This window comes from Pteronotus mesoamericanus, unplaced genomic scaffold (assembly GCF_021234165.1).
Source record: "Pteronotus mesoamericanus isolate MK-2021 breed Mesoamerican mustached bat unplaced genomic scaffold, CSHL_Meso_final contig_1, whole genome shotgun sequence".
Taxonomy (NCBI): domain Eukaryota; kingdom Metazoa; phylum Chordata; class Mammalia; order Chiroptera; family Mormoopidae; genus Pteronotus; species Pteronotus mesoamericanus.
Genome location: NW_026554998.1, coordinates 4,801,818 through 4,814,677, shown reverse-complemented (window position 1 = coordinate 4,814,677; position 12,860 = coordinate 4,801,818). Strand labels below are relative to the sequence as shown.

The 12,860-nt window shown below is 65.3% G+C and overlaps 1 long non-coding RNA gene across 1 annotated transcript; it reads right to left on the bottom strand.

Annotated features, from left to right (window-relative positions):
- Positions 1-4,408: 4,408 nt before the first annotated feature.
- Positions 4,409-6,235, bottom strand: LOC129065567 (uncharacterized). Its single transcript, XR_008528602.1, has 2 exons — positions 5,905-6,235; positions 4,409-4,696 (listed from the first exon to the last, which is right to left on the bottom strand). It is a non-coding gene; the product is annotated as an uncharacterized LOC129065567 (long non-coding RNA).
- Positions 6,236-12,860: the final 6,625 nt, after the last annotated feature.

The following is a 12,860-nucleotide window of genomic DNA, read 5'->3' as shown; positions in this document are numbered from 1 at the left end:
TGCCTCCAGGCCTCTCCCCGACTTTCCGCCGACAGGTGTGGCGCTGGCCTGCTGCTCCCCCACCGGCGGCCGCAGGACAGGGAGGCGGGTGTGGGAGCAGGCGTGTCCTGAGCTGCCTCCTCCTCCTCCACTCCCTCCTCCTCCACCGTCTGAGCCCCCGAGGCCCGGAGACAGCAGGCTTGGCAGCAGAGGAAACAAAGACAGAGCTCGGCTTTGCTTAGCAACTCACATCGATGTGCGTTTCTCACCGTTTCTGGAGCACTCACTGTCCGCATTTGCTCCGAGTACTTTCTGTCAATTCATGTAACAGAATCGGCCCCAGCCTCAGGAAGCGGGTGCTGTCGCCCCTGAGAGCCAGCGGCCTCCCCCAGGCCGGACCCATCTCTGAGGTGGCCTCCAGGGCTCGCAGGGCCCGTGGTGAGCGTGAACCGAATGTGCCACATCCCCCCGCCCAGGGCTGAAGCCAAGTCGTTGAACGCGATGAAGACAGTGGGGTCAACAGTGAGGTGAGGACCCTGGGTCTCGGCCCCAAGGGGGCTAAAATGTAGGTGGAGAGAGAAGCAGCCTCAGCAGGCGTCAGAAAACGGCCACAAGAGAAGAAGAGACGACCATCGGAGTCTCGGAGGCAGCACAGGGAGCCCTTCGGGTGGGCGGGCGGCCAGGCCTGGGGCCGTCCTGGGAGCACAGCTGCCCCGCCGGCCCTCGGACACGAGCTCACGTTACCCACCCCGGGGCGGGGGCTTCATTCTAGCCACAGCTCTGCTGGCCAGTGGGGGCGGGCTGGGCTCACCCCACCTGGGTCTGAGTGATTACCCACCTGAAGCCGAGTCCTCTTCACCCGGAAGGGGCAACAGTGAGCCCCACCTTCGCGTCCCAAGAGCGGCGAAGGCGCAGGGTGCCCCCGGGCGGACCGCTGGCAGCCGGTGCGTGCAAAGTGTCCCCCCAAGCAACGGGCCCCCTGGAGGCAACGGGTCCCCTGGGGCCCCTTCTCCTGAGGGTGTCCTGCTGCGGCTGGAGGTCGCCGGTCGGGCGGCAGCGGGTGGGTGCTGAGAGCACGAGAACCAGATGGGGAGCTGGACGTGCGGGGTCTGGGCCTGGCCCACCCCACGTCCCCGTGCCCCACACCGCTCCCTCATTTCCGGTGCCATCCTCCAGCCAGCTGCCCAAGAGGCCTTCCTGTCGGCCAGGACAAGCCACAGCACAAACCTCCAAAACCTGCAGGGCCCGGCGGCAGCCCCCGCGCCCGCTCTGTGCGCGCACCTCTGCCGACCTGCGTCGGGGCTCCCGCACGGCCGCTCCGCGCTGCGCGGAGGCGACCTCGGGCCAGGACCGGGGCCCGCGCGACCTGGGCAAGACGCGCGTCCCTGCTGAGGCGCCAAACACCGGCTGCCGGCGCAGGCCAAGCGCAGTGGGGACAAGCCCGATGTGGGGCCCCGCCAGCTGCTGGCACCCCGATCAGGGCAGGAGGGGAGGTGCCCTTGGGAACAGGAGGAGCCCACTCCCCCGAGTTCCTCCTCCGTCGGAGGCGTTATTGATGACGAGACCGCCCTCTCCATCCTGGCCAGGGCATCGGTTCCCGCCAGGGTGATTTATATGAGTGATTTTGGACTTCATCAATAAAGGCAACAAAGCTGATTTACATGTTTAATTTTAGCAGAAGGGGCAGGAACAGGCAGGAATCTGTGCGGAGCCTCATTTGGACTCGTCTAAAGGGAAGCGAACCCATCGGAGGAAGCGTTTGCAAGTTGAAATAGATCAGCAATTTCCTTTGCCTTGCGGGACTCGCATTAGAAGATTACAAGTGGTAAACGCAATAGGAACCACCAGAGTCCCTTACAGCTGGGTTGGGAACTTGAATGTTAATCCTGTCACTATTTTAAAACTTGTCTCCAAGTTGGGAGTGACTGAAATTGGTTTGGACTTAATTTTGCATAAGGACGTGGCGCCGGCAGGGGAGCAGCAGCCCTGAGGACGGGCCTCGGGGAGCAGGGGCGCGAGGGTGCCGCGGGGCCCAGGAGGCCCGCGGGGCAGCCAGAGGTGGGCGTGGGCGTGGGCGCGGCCCCGGTCCAGTTCTCCAGCCGCGGGGTGTGCTGCCCCGAGACAAGGCTCTAGACGGCGGGCTGGGCAGCTGACCGCAGGAACTGCGCGGGGGCAATAGCAGCCCCGGCCCGTTTAGAAGTGGCGCGGAGGAGGCTTCACGTCTGCCGGGGTGACCTCCGCCCTGGGCTCTGCACGCGGCCAGGCCCCGCCCCGCCCCACAAAGCCGGGGGCCGACACTGCGGCGCCGCGCAGGACACACTCCCACACAGTCACGCCGCCGTCACACGTCCACACAGAAACGTGCCGCCACTCACGCTCCCGAACACGCCCCCGCCCCCGTCCCCTGCGCGCACGCGCTGGCACGCACCTCTCGGTCTGCCCTCCGTGGGTCGCTGGGCACGGCCCGGGCCCCGCTCGTGGCTCCCGCGGAAACCCCGGGGCGGGGAGATAGGCCGCCGGGCATGTCCTGGCGCGGCCGGCCTGCCTGCCTCCCAGGAGGGCGCCTGGCTCTGCCCCAACGACCCACCTGCTCCAGAAGAGCTCACCAGCTTGTTTCCCCACGAGCGTTCTGTGTCCCTGGCCACCCAGGCCTGGGGCTGGGCACTGCCCAGGGCAGAGAGGCCTAGACCCAGGAGAACCCGCTGCAAACCTGACGCCCCCCAGGCCCAACCTTAAGCCAGACCAGGGACTCTGGGCTTCGCGCGCTGAGCCCCGAAAGGTCCACGGGCCGTGGGCTGGCCGCCCGGAGCCAGGTCCAGCTGAGACCCTTGGAGGCGCCCTGCTCCCCAGCCCCAGGCACCTGTGACCCCCAGAAAACCCGCATCTTCCCGTGGACCGCGTCGTCTCATGCTCCTGGCAGAGTTCCAAGACTGAGAAAATCGCAGCCGACTCTCCACTGCACCTTCTCCTGCTGCTCAGCCCCCATTCCCGCTTCTCCCAGGACAGCGCCCAGACTCTAGCAGCCTCAGATGGGCCGCCTGGCGTGTCTGGTCATCAGCTGCTTGTCCTCCACCTGAGCCACCGGGGGCTGCCTGTGCGTGCACAGAGCCGTGGGCAGTGGGGCCTCGGGCCTGGATGGGCCTGCCCTTCGGATCCTTGGGCCGGGCGGGGGCAGCGCCCAGCCCTGAGCCCGGGGCCTCCCCACCACTCCCTTCAGGAAGGCCAGCAGGACCCTACGAGTCACTGCCGCCCTGTGCCCGGACCCTCAAAGCCTCAGGGAACAGAGCGCCCCGAGGAGGCAGCCCAGGGTCCTCCCCGCCAGCCTGGACACAGCCCTGGGCCTTGGGAACAGCCTCCGGGGACCAGCCAGCACCCAATGTCAGGGGGTGAAAGATGCAAATGCACCAGTGATTCCCCTCCCACGCACACACGAACCCCGAGGACCCAGAGTGGGCTGCGGTGTGGTGTCCCTCAACTGGGGCTGTTTTTCTGTGAGGACCGCTCTCCTGATTAGCAGGCCGCCCCTGGCCCCCCGCAGCGATCAGAACCCGGGAGGGTCTCCCAGAACCAGAGCTGCCCCGGCCTGGGGCGGTGGGCAGGCCGAGGCTGCTCCCCACGTCTCCGCTGCATCCCTGCGGACCCCCAAACCCCTGGGCACCCCCCAGCCGCACCACTGCCGCTCAGAGCCCCCCCGAAGATCACTGCGTGGGCCGCCCCCTCCCCGACTGGCTGTTCTGGAGGGGGAACTGCAGGGAGGGTGGCCGAGCGCAGGGGGCCACTCAGCGCACCGCCCCCCCCCCCCCCCCCGCCCCCCGCACCAACGCCCCACAGCCTCGGGGCGGCTCCAACCCCGATCCGAGATCTGCCCAGGGGAGCGGGTGTGTGGGTCTGTCTGTGTCCTGGCTCACGGGGGAGTCAGAAGCCACAGCCCACGCCCTTCTCTGTCTTGCCTTCTGTCAGGGCCACGGGGAGGTCAGTGTCCTGGGACAGGAGTCCACGGGACGCTGACTCAGAGCCACTTCCTCCCCACCCGCGCCCACCCCCACCACTGGGGAGCACAGGCGCCCACAGCTCAGACCCGCAGCCCTGACTCACCCCCTGGCAGGGCCCAGCTGGACACGTCCTGTGAAGGGCACCCGAGGACACAGGAAGGAGCCCCTGAGGCGGCGGATCCCAGGTCCTCTGGGCCCTGAGCCCCCCACGGGGCCTGCTGGGGGCGGGGGCGGGGCCCTTTGAGGCGGGAGGGCCCGCCCGAGCGTGCATGTCACCGGGGCCCAGTCCCAGCCCTGACACAGGCCACACCCGTCACGGCCTGTTTCTCTTCGTGGGAGACCCCTCTTCTCGCTTTTAACTTCTGTCCTGGTTTCCTTAATGCGATTTTGAATAACAGATTTTTTTTTTTCATTTTAAATAGTCAGATTTATCAGTCTTATTTTATTTTTTAATTGATTTTAGAGATAGAAGACAAGAGGGGGCTGGGAAGCCAGAGGGAGGCATCTGCTTGTTGGCCCACTTCCTGGCGCATCCCCATCAGCGGTGGATTCCTGTCTGTGCCCCGACCAGGGTCCGGGTCCGGCCGCCACCTGGGCGCGCGGGGGGAGGCTCTCACCCACTGAGCCGCCGGCCGCAGCCTCGCCAGCTGTTTACACAAGATCTGGATCCCACAAGGGAGGAACCCGTGGTGAAATCTGCATCATGTCTTTTCCTCCAAGGACACCTCCAGAGACATGTGGAAAAAAAAGAAACCAGTTTTTCAAAAATAGTAAATGTTATAAAACAAACTCCACATTTCTTCTTTCCTGCGTAAAACAGAAAACGTGGTTATTTTTAGCGCCCAGGGCTCGCTGGGAAGGGTCCCTCCCTGGGTGGCTCGACCCTCCGACGGCGCAGCGTCTCCAAAGGCGGCGCGAGGCCACGCGCACGGTCCGGTGTGGACGAGCTCGCAAACCCGGAGGGAACGCGCTTTCCCAGGACGCCCCTCTTCTTAGGCTGAGCGACCCCAGCTACGGGGCAGCAGCCTCAGACTCAGTTTCCCCAGGTGCGAAACGGGACAGCGAGGCTCCCCGGGAAGAAGGCTGGCTTTGGGGGTCTCAGGGAGGGAACGCCGAGTCGGCCAGGGCTCCCGTGGCCAAAGCCGGAAGGACTTGCGGGAAAACAAACACTGACGGTGTCGGAGGGTCACCCACAAAGCGAAAGGCCCCTCGGTCGATAACCGATATAATGAGATGTTCAAATAAACAGATAAATGTGGGAAAAGAAACTTTTCCTAAAGAAAAACTCCTAATAAATGTTGAAGAACTGAGGGAAATAGAAAACCACCATTGGGCAAACAACATCATGAAAACTGTTTCCGGCCACTGGACAGAAATCAATCGGAGAAAAACAGGATATTGGCAAGAGCCTTAACGCCTCCCCCACAAGATGCGTGTTAATTACCCCGGGGAGGCGGTGAGAGCTGGTGGCCTGGGTGTATTTTTAGATCAGAGCCTCTCAGAAGCACCCCCACCCCCACCCCCTGCGCACTTCAGGGTTCGCCTGATCTGCCGCACACCCCGAACACTCGGAACAAAGCAAGAGAACCACCACAGGCTTGAAAACGGGGCGGAGGAAAACATAACGCGAACGCATACAGTTCAACGTTTAGACACGTTAATTCTGCAGGAGTGTGTGCAGCCTTCCCCACGCCGACTCCCGGCCCCCAGCTCGCCCGGGGAGGGGGCGGGCGGGCGGGCGATCCGGGGACCCTGGTCTGGTGAACCAGGTCGTGCCGGGCTGCAGACCAAAGGCCCTGTCTGCCCCGAGCCAGGTGTCCGACGCCGGGCGCAGCCGGGCAGAGGACAGCGCGGGAGGAGCGGGAAACGCGGCCACGGACGCGATGTCCCTGCGGGGTTTTCCCGAAAAGCCACAGAGCCACTTTGCTCTTACTTCGGGGCGCAGGCTCGTGTTTCCCTTCAGGACTCTGGGCTCCCGGGGGGCGGGACTGCCGGGGACTCACGGCCCTTCAGCGGCCACTGCAGGCGGGCCGCGGGAGCCTCACTGCTCTGAGGGGAGGGGTGCGGCGGGAACAGCCACACGCCGCTTCCCGCCCGGGAGGAAGCCCCACGTCAACAGCAGAAGGGAAGGCAGGGGGCCCGAGGCAGTCCCTGGGCAGCGACCGCCACGCACCGGCGCGCGCAAGGACGGAAACGCTCACCGACCCCAGATCACGGCACGCGCCGCGGGACCGAGGACGCCACGTGCGCGCGGGCGAGGAGGGAGGGGTCTGGGAGGGAGGGGATGGGGATCCGCCTCGCCGCCGCCGACGTGACGTAAGGGGCGGGGCGGAGAGGAGCAGGCGGGCGGGGAGCGTGCCTAGCGTCCCGTCGCCTTCTGCTGGCGTCACAGCCTGCGCGAGGGATTGCGTCACTCAGCAGTGCGCCTCACGGAGGGCGGGCTGCCGCGGCGTGCCCTCCAGCGTGGAGGCTCCACGCCGCTTAAGCGCGGATAAACCCCTGGTGCAGGGTGCCCCGAGGAGCAGAGAAGCGAGACGTGCTGGGGGACCCCGCTCCCTGGGCGCCCGGCCCGCGGCCTCCGGGTTGCGCGTGCGCGGGGGCTGCCGCACTGCGCCTGCGCAGCGCCGTCTTCGCGCGCCTGGCTCGGGCACGTGCGAGTGCCGGCGGCACAGGCTCTTGCGCGGGCCACTGCCGAAGCCCGCGCGCCGCCGGGGTGTTCCGCCCGCAAAGGGCCGTCCCCTCAGCTCCTCCGACCACCGTTGTGATCCGCTCCCTCCGGAGTCTCCAGCTCGAGGGCTCAGGAGACACCTTTTGCGCCCCTCCCTCTAACCTGGCAGCCACGCCGCGCGCCCCCCCCCCGCCCCGCCGGCTGCTCCCACGGCTCCCGGGGATCCGTCTCTCCCCATGATGGTGCAGGTGGGCTCTGCATACGGAGGCTGACACCGCCCACCCCCGTGCCACTTTACGCCTGCATGTGCCCCAGCTCTCTCTGGGGAGCAGCCGCCCTCCCTGCCGTTCTCCAGACTGCCGCCCAGGGCCTGGGGTCCCGTCTCCACATCCTCCTCTTGCTAAGCTCGTCAGCAACCGCCTGGCTTGGACCACCCGCGTTTGGCCCTCAGCGTCTCAGCCCACTCGCCGGTTCCTTAGCCCAGACGCTTCCCCGGACCCCACGCAGCATCCCCTGACCCGCACACTCCGGGAAGAGTCCCAGGCCGGACACGTGGCATGGGCTGGGACTCCAGTGGCGCAGACCTCGGAGAAATGAGCTCTCGCCGGAGACAAAATGAAGTCCCGTCCGTGGGCCTTTTGGACATGACTACCCCGAGGCCCCTAGGAGACATTCAAGTGGTGACAGTCATTAGGTACAAGAAAGGTGTTGTATTACAATTTGGTTTTAGATAATATTTTTGTTTCTTTTCTCTCTTAAAAACAATGGTTACAGCATGGCTATTTCACTTCTGGTTGATCAGGGCACATGCAGGAAGCAACGAGTGAATACATGAATACGCGGAACAATATGTGGGGTTTTGTGTCTCCCCCTTCCTCTCTAAAATCAATAAAAAGTAAAATATACAGGCCATGTTTGCGGGATGTATGTGTAGGTGACACGCTCCCTCAGAGGGCACAGGAGTCACAGGTACCTGCGACCTTACAGCAGCACCTGGCGTGGACCCTCAGTGGCTCACACACACAGCCGCGGCCAAGAGCCTGCAGGATTGGGCAGACCTGCTGGGCACCTGTTTCCTGACCTTTCATCTCCAAAGCTGGGATGGTGATGCACACTCACCCGAGAGGGTCCCCTGGAAGCACAGCCCAACAAGGTGCCAGGCAGGAGGAGCCTCCAGAAACCTGGTCCCTGAGCAGGTGGCATCTGCACGTGTCTGTCTGCCAGGCTTCTCCGAGGACGTCTGCGTGCCCGGCTCTGTCCCCTGTCCCATCTCGGGGCCACGCACAGCCCTCCGGCGCTGTGATGGGGGCCTGGTCCCGGAGCCCTCACCTGGTGAGCCGGTCCCCTGGCTCACCGACTCAAACGGGGGCGGCCAGGTGTTGGACCAGGTTGCTCAGTTAATTTTTCTACAACTGACAGGATCAGAAAGGTGGGACTTAGAGCTGTCTGGGGGAGGGACGCTTGTGAGTGAGGAGGGCAAAGTCAGAGGACACGGAGTCGGAGCCAGAGCCGGGTGCCGTGGGCCCCCCGGCACACGTGAGCGCTGCCTCCTGAGCGTGGAACCCTCAGGGGCAGAGTAAGGGGCACCCCCCGCGAGGCAGCAGCCCGGGGACCGTGGCGCTGGGAGCTGACACAGGCTGTGGGCTGTCGCGCGGTAGGAGAGGCTGGCTGGTCGCAATCACAGATGTGGCTGTGCTGTTTGTTGTTCCCTGTGATTAGGTTCAGCTGCATAAACAGAACCCAAAATAACAGTGGTTAAAATAAGACAGGAGCAGAGTTTTTGCCACATAAAGGAAGTGTGGAGGCTGGCATTCCCAGCTCGTGTGAAATTCGAGGGGGGTCCCTAGCGCCTGGGAATGCTGCTCTCTGACCGGCCATGGCCCCCGTTCTCCCTCCCAGAGCAGCGGCCGGAGCTCAGCCTTCACCTCTGGCCGCTCCCTGGCTTACCAGGAGGTTTCCAGAAGCTCTCAGACACCGGTCGCGCTCGTGTAGCATCACCCTCAGCCTAGTTGGCCACCTATACCAACTGCAAGGGAGTCTGGGAAATGTATCAATAATTCCAGGGACCGCAAGTCCACGTAAACGCTGGCAAGACTATCACTACAGAAGAAAGGAGTGGGTGTTGGGTGTGATCTTGTGAGATAATAGGGAAACAAGTTGCTGTCTGTCCCCAGCGTCTTCCTCAGGCTCCTGAAACCTTCCGGTTTTTCTATGTGATAAAGATGCCAGGGGCGCCTTCTGCTCTGATGTTTGGACTTTGGCCGCAGCTCCTGCCACAGGCTCCTTGGGATGTCCCGAGAGCCAGGAGGGCCCCTGGCCCCGAGGCGACTCCGCGGAGTCCCGGGGGGCTTCGGGGTGGCCGCCAGGAGGCCAGCCTGAGCCCTGGCTGGTGTGGCTCGGGGGGTTGGGCGTCACCCCGCTCGCTGGCGCGTTGCCAGTTCGATTCCCACTCAGGCACAGGCCTGGGCTGCGGGCCAGGTGAGAAGCCGCCGATCGGTGTTTCTCCCCTTTTGTCTCCCTCCCTTCCCCTCTCTAAAAATAAATAAAATCTTTTTTTTTTAGACCAAAACCTGATTAGAGGCTTAGAGATTTCCTTTCTACTGCTCCTTCTCCAGAGAGGGAAGAGGGGCTAGAAGGGGAGCCCCCCGGGGTGGGGGCTGGGAGCCTGCGCGTGGGTGGGCGGGGCAGAGCCGCGCGCTCCAGGCCCCCCTGGACCCGCCGGTGTGAGTCCCCATCCTTGCCATGCCATGTCATGTCCTACAGAACCAACCGGCCGATGTGAGGGAAGCAGGGGCGTGGGCCCCCCAGCCGGTCAGTCAGAAGCGCGGGTGACAGCCTGGGGCGGACCAGTGTCTGTGGCACCGAAGTCGGGCACTAACCCCAGACAGCTGGCGTGGACGCCTGCCGGTGGAGGTGAACGCGCCGTGGGGAGGAGCCCGTGTGTCTGGTGCCAGAGCGAAGGGCAGCGCGGAAGGCAACGTGGTTTTCCTGGGCTGAGCGATGGGCAGCCTGCGTCACAAGAACTTCATTTCATCTTTTTGGATGGGGCGCGGGAGCTCTTTCTCTGATGAAGCGGAATGGCCCTGAGCGGAGGTGACCTACCCAATTAGCGGGCACAGGTCAAGGGTGGGAGGGGCGGGCGGGGCACAGGCTGCCACGGTGGTGCCATCGGGATGACAGCGGCCCGGACCCGGCTCAGGGGGAGGGGGCGGGGCCGAGGAGGGGCAGCTGGGAGGACGGGGGGGGGGGGGGGTCTGCGTGCTCGGTCGACGGGAGGTGCCGCAGGGATGGGGGCGGCGCCTCCGGAGGCCGCTGTCCCTGCAGGGCCGAGGCTAAGGGAGCGGGGCCCGGGGCCAACGCAAGTGGAATCGGCCTGCGTGTCAGCGACGCCGGAGAGACACAGGCAGCCGGGCGCACGGGTCTGGGTCATGCAGAGCTCAGCTCGGGGTGTCGTGGGGGTGCCCGCGGTTGGGGCAGAGGGTGACACTGAAGGAGGAAGGGCAGGGGGGCGGGGGCCGTGCCGGGAGGGGTGAGAGGAGGAGGCCAGCAGGCCTGGTGAAACCAGCCAGAAACAGGAAAACGAGGCGAGCGGGGCCACAGGGACAGCGTTTGGGGAGGAACCGCCCACAGCGCTGCGAGCCCAGCAGGACGCGTCTGTGGGCCGCGGAGAAAGGCCCCACCCTGACCGGCCCGCTGCCCGGGGTGGGGAGAATCGCACTGTTCAGGGGCAGCCGCTCGCTCGGGCGATGCTGTGTGTGCAGCTCACCAAGAAGTGACCCTCCGGCCTTGTTCAGTGAGATGCCAGATACCCCCTGCCCGCCCTCGCCCCCAGCCATTCACCCCAGGAGCCTCGGTTTACATGGGGCCGCCTCACGCTGGCACTCCCTGCCTGCCCCCTCCCTCAGCCCCTGCTCTGTCCCTGTCAGGTCACCCAACGCCTGCCTCCCTGGCCAGCAGCCCAGGGGGCTTGCTCGGCAGCTGCTGCAAGGAGTGGATGAGCCATTCTCACACACAGATTGCCTGGTCCCCAAGGCCACCAGGAGACACCCTGGCGACACTTGTTTCTTCTGAGCCGTCCTGGCTCTGTGCTCCTGAGAGGGTAACCCTTCCAGGCGCCGGAGCCTCAGGAAAGCCGGGCATCTCTGCCTGCCCACCCGCTCCAGACATGCAGAGCCCCCTGCGAACGTCAGCCCCCAAGGCGGGTGTGTACAGTGCGGCTGGGGGCGAAACGCGGCCCCCGGCCCCCGCCCCCGTCACAGCCCCCGGCCCTCCCGCCCGCTGGGGACCCTGTCTGCGCGGCACGCGGGGCAGCTGGCCTGGGAGAAACCCCAACGAAGCAGACTGTGTGGAGCTGGCAGCGGATGGGACGCGAAGACCAGCGTGCGCCTGCTCTGGCTTCCGAAACGCCGGCGGGAGCGCAGCAGGCCACCGCCTGAGCCGCTGAGGCCGAGGGCCGCACGGCTTCGCTGGGAGCGGGTCCCTGTGAGCAGCCAGGGCTCCCGCGGTCCAGGCCGCAGGGCAGCCGGAAGCCCGTTCTTCCCGGCTGAGTGTTCTCCCCAGCGAGCGGGTAGCGCGGAGGCGACAAGACTCGCCCCCTCCGGCCCCTCAGGGAAGCGGAGGCTGCCCTGGCCTCGGATGAAACTCCGGAAGACACTGTCAGCCAGGCTCCGGCGCTGAGCGATCCTCACAAGCTCACCGCCCGGCTCAGCACCCCATCGCTGCCTCTCACTGGGGCGGGGTGGCGGGGGGGTGGGGGGGGAGGGGGTTCCTGTAAGGAGACCCACGAGTCAAATGCGATTTCAGTCGATGGTCACACTGAGAACTGGTGACTCAGTTCATGATAAAGGGCTGTCGGTTCTGCCAGCTTCCCTTGGACACCTAGGCCGCCAGGCAGTGACCAAGAGTCAGGAACGACATAAAACAAAAGGCGTGCATTTGCCAAGAAACTCTCAGGTCTCCGTATCCGACATGTTTGCTCAGAGCCTGCGGGGCAGGGTCCTGGCAAACAAACCAGACCTTCCCAGCCGGCGGCCATCAGGGCCAGAGCGCCGGGCCGGCCACTGCGAGGCAGGTCCGCGGAGCCCCGGAGACACTGTGGCGGGCGCTCAGGACGTCCGGCCCCGGGATGGCCCGAGGGGCCCGCAGGACGGCCAGGGGAGGGGCTCGGACAGACTAGAGCGGCTGCCAGCCAGCGGGGCGCCCCGAGCGGGTGTGGCCGCGTCCCTCCTGACCTTTCTGCAAGGTGCACGGTGGCCGCTGTGCACGGCCAGCTGCACCAGCAGCTGCCAGAAATGTTCCTGAAAACCCGGCCATCAGGAACATTCAGACTCTTCAAATATATACTTTATATTGAGTTTAATAAACACTTTGTTGCCTTTGATGACTATGATTTCTTTATCTTCCAGTAAACAAGGTCCAGGGACTTCTTGTTTTTATTTCACAGAATGAACAGTTGCTCAGGGCACCCTTCCCCACCAGCGGCCTGCAGTCTCTCCCATGGGCTTGGGGGGCAGCGCGCACCCCGGGGCAGCCCAAGGCCTGTTCCTGGGCTGGCTTGGGCACCACCTGCTCCCGCCCCTGGGTCCTAAACGAGGCCTGTGCCACACAGGGACCCAGGACGCATCCGCTGGGGGCTGGGGGGCTCAGAGGGAGCTGGACGGGAGAGCCCCGTTCTTAGCGACGCAGGCGCGTCCCTCCCGTGCACAGACGCGAGACCTCCCTGTGTGCTGAGCGGCCGCGGCTTCTGTCGCAGCCCCGGTGAGCCTGCTTGGGGGGGCTGCTCTTCTCCCCACCGGGCTCCGGGGTGACCTGCTGGGGCTGGGTCTGCTCCACACATCTCATTCTTGGGGTCCACGCTGGTGGCAGCAGCCGCAGAGCAGAAACCTAACCCCTCAAGCAGGTGCACGGCTGGCGCTGCGCCCACCAGTGTCCCGTCGGCCAGGTCCCTCCCGGCCGGCAAGGGCAGGAGCGGGCGCGCCGTCTCCGCAGCCCCGGGTCGCCGGCAGCGCCTGCGGAGGCCTGTGTGCAGAGAGCACCAGGGTGTCCATGGACAGCAGCCCTGCGGAGTCCGCGAGCCCAGGCCCGCATGCCCAGGATGAGAGCGAAGCTCCTTCGGGCAGCGCACGGCCCTGGAGAACCGCTCCGCCGCCCCAGGTTCCTGAGCAGCCGTCCAGGCCCTGCCTGCAGGCCGCAGGGCTTGGCCCCGCACCCCCCACCCCGTT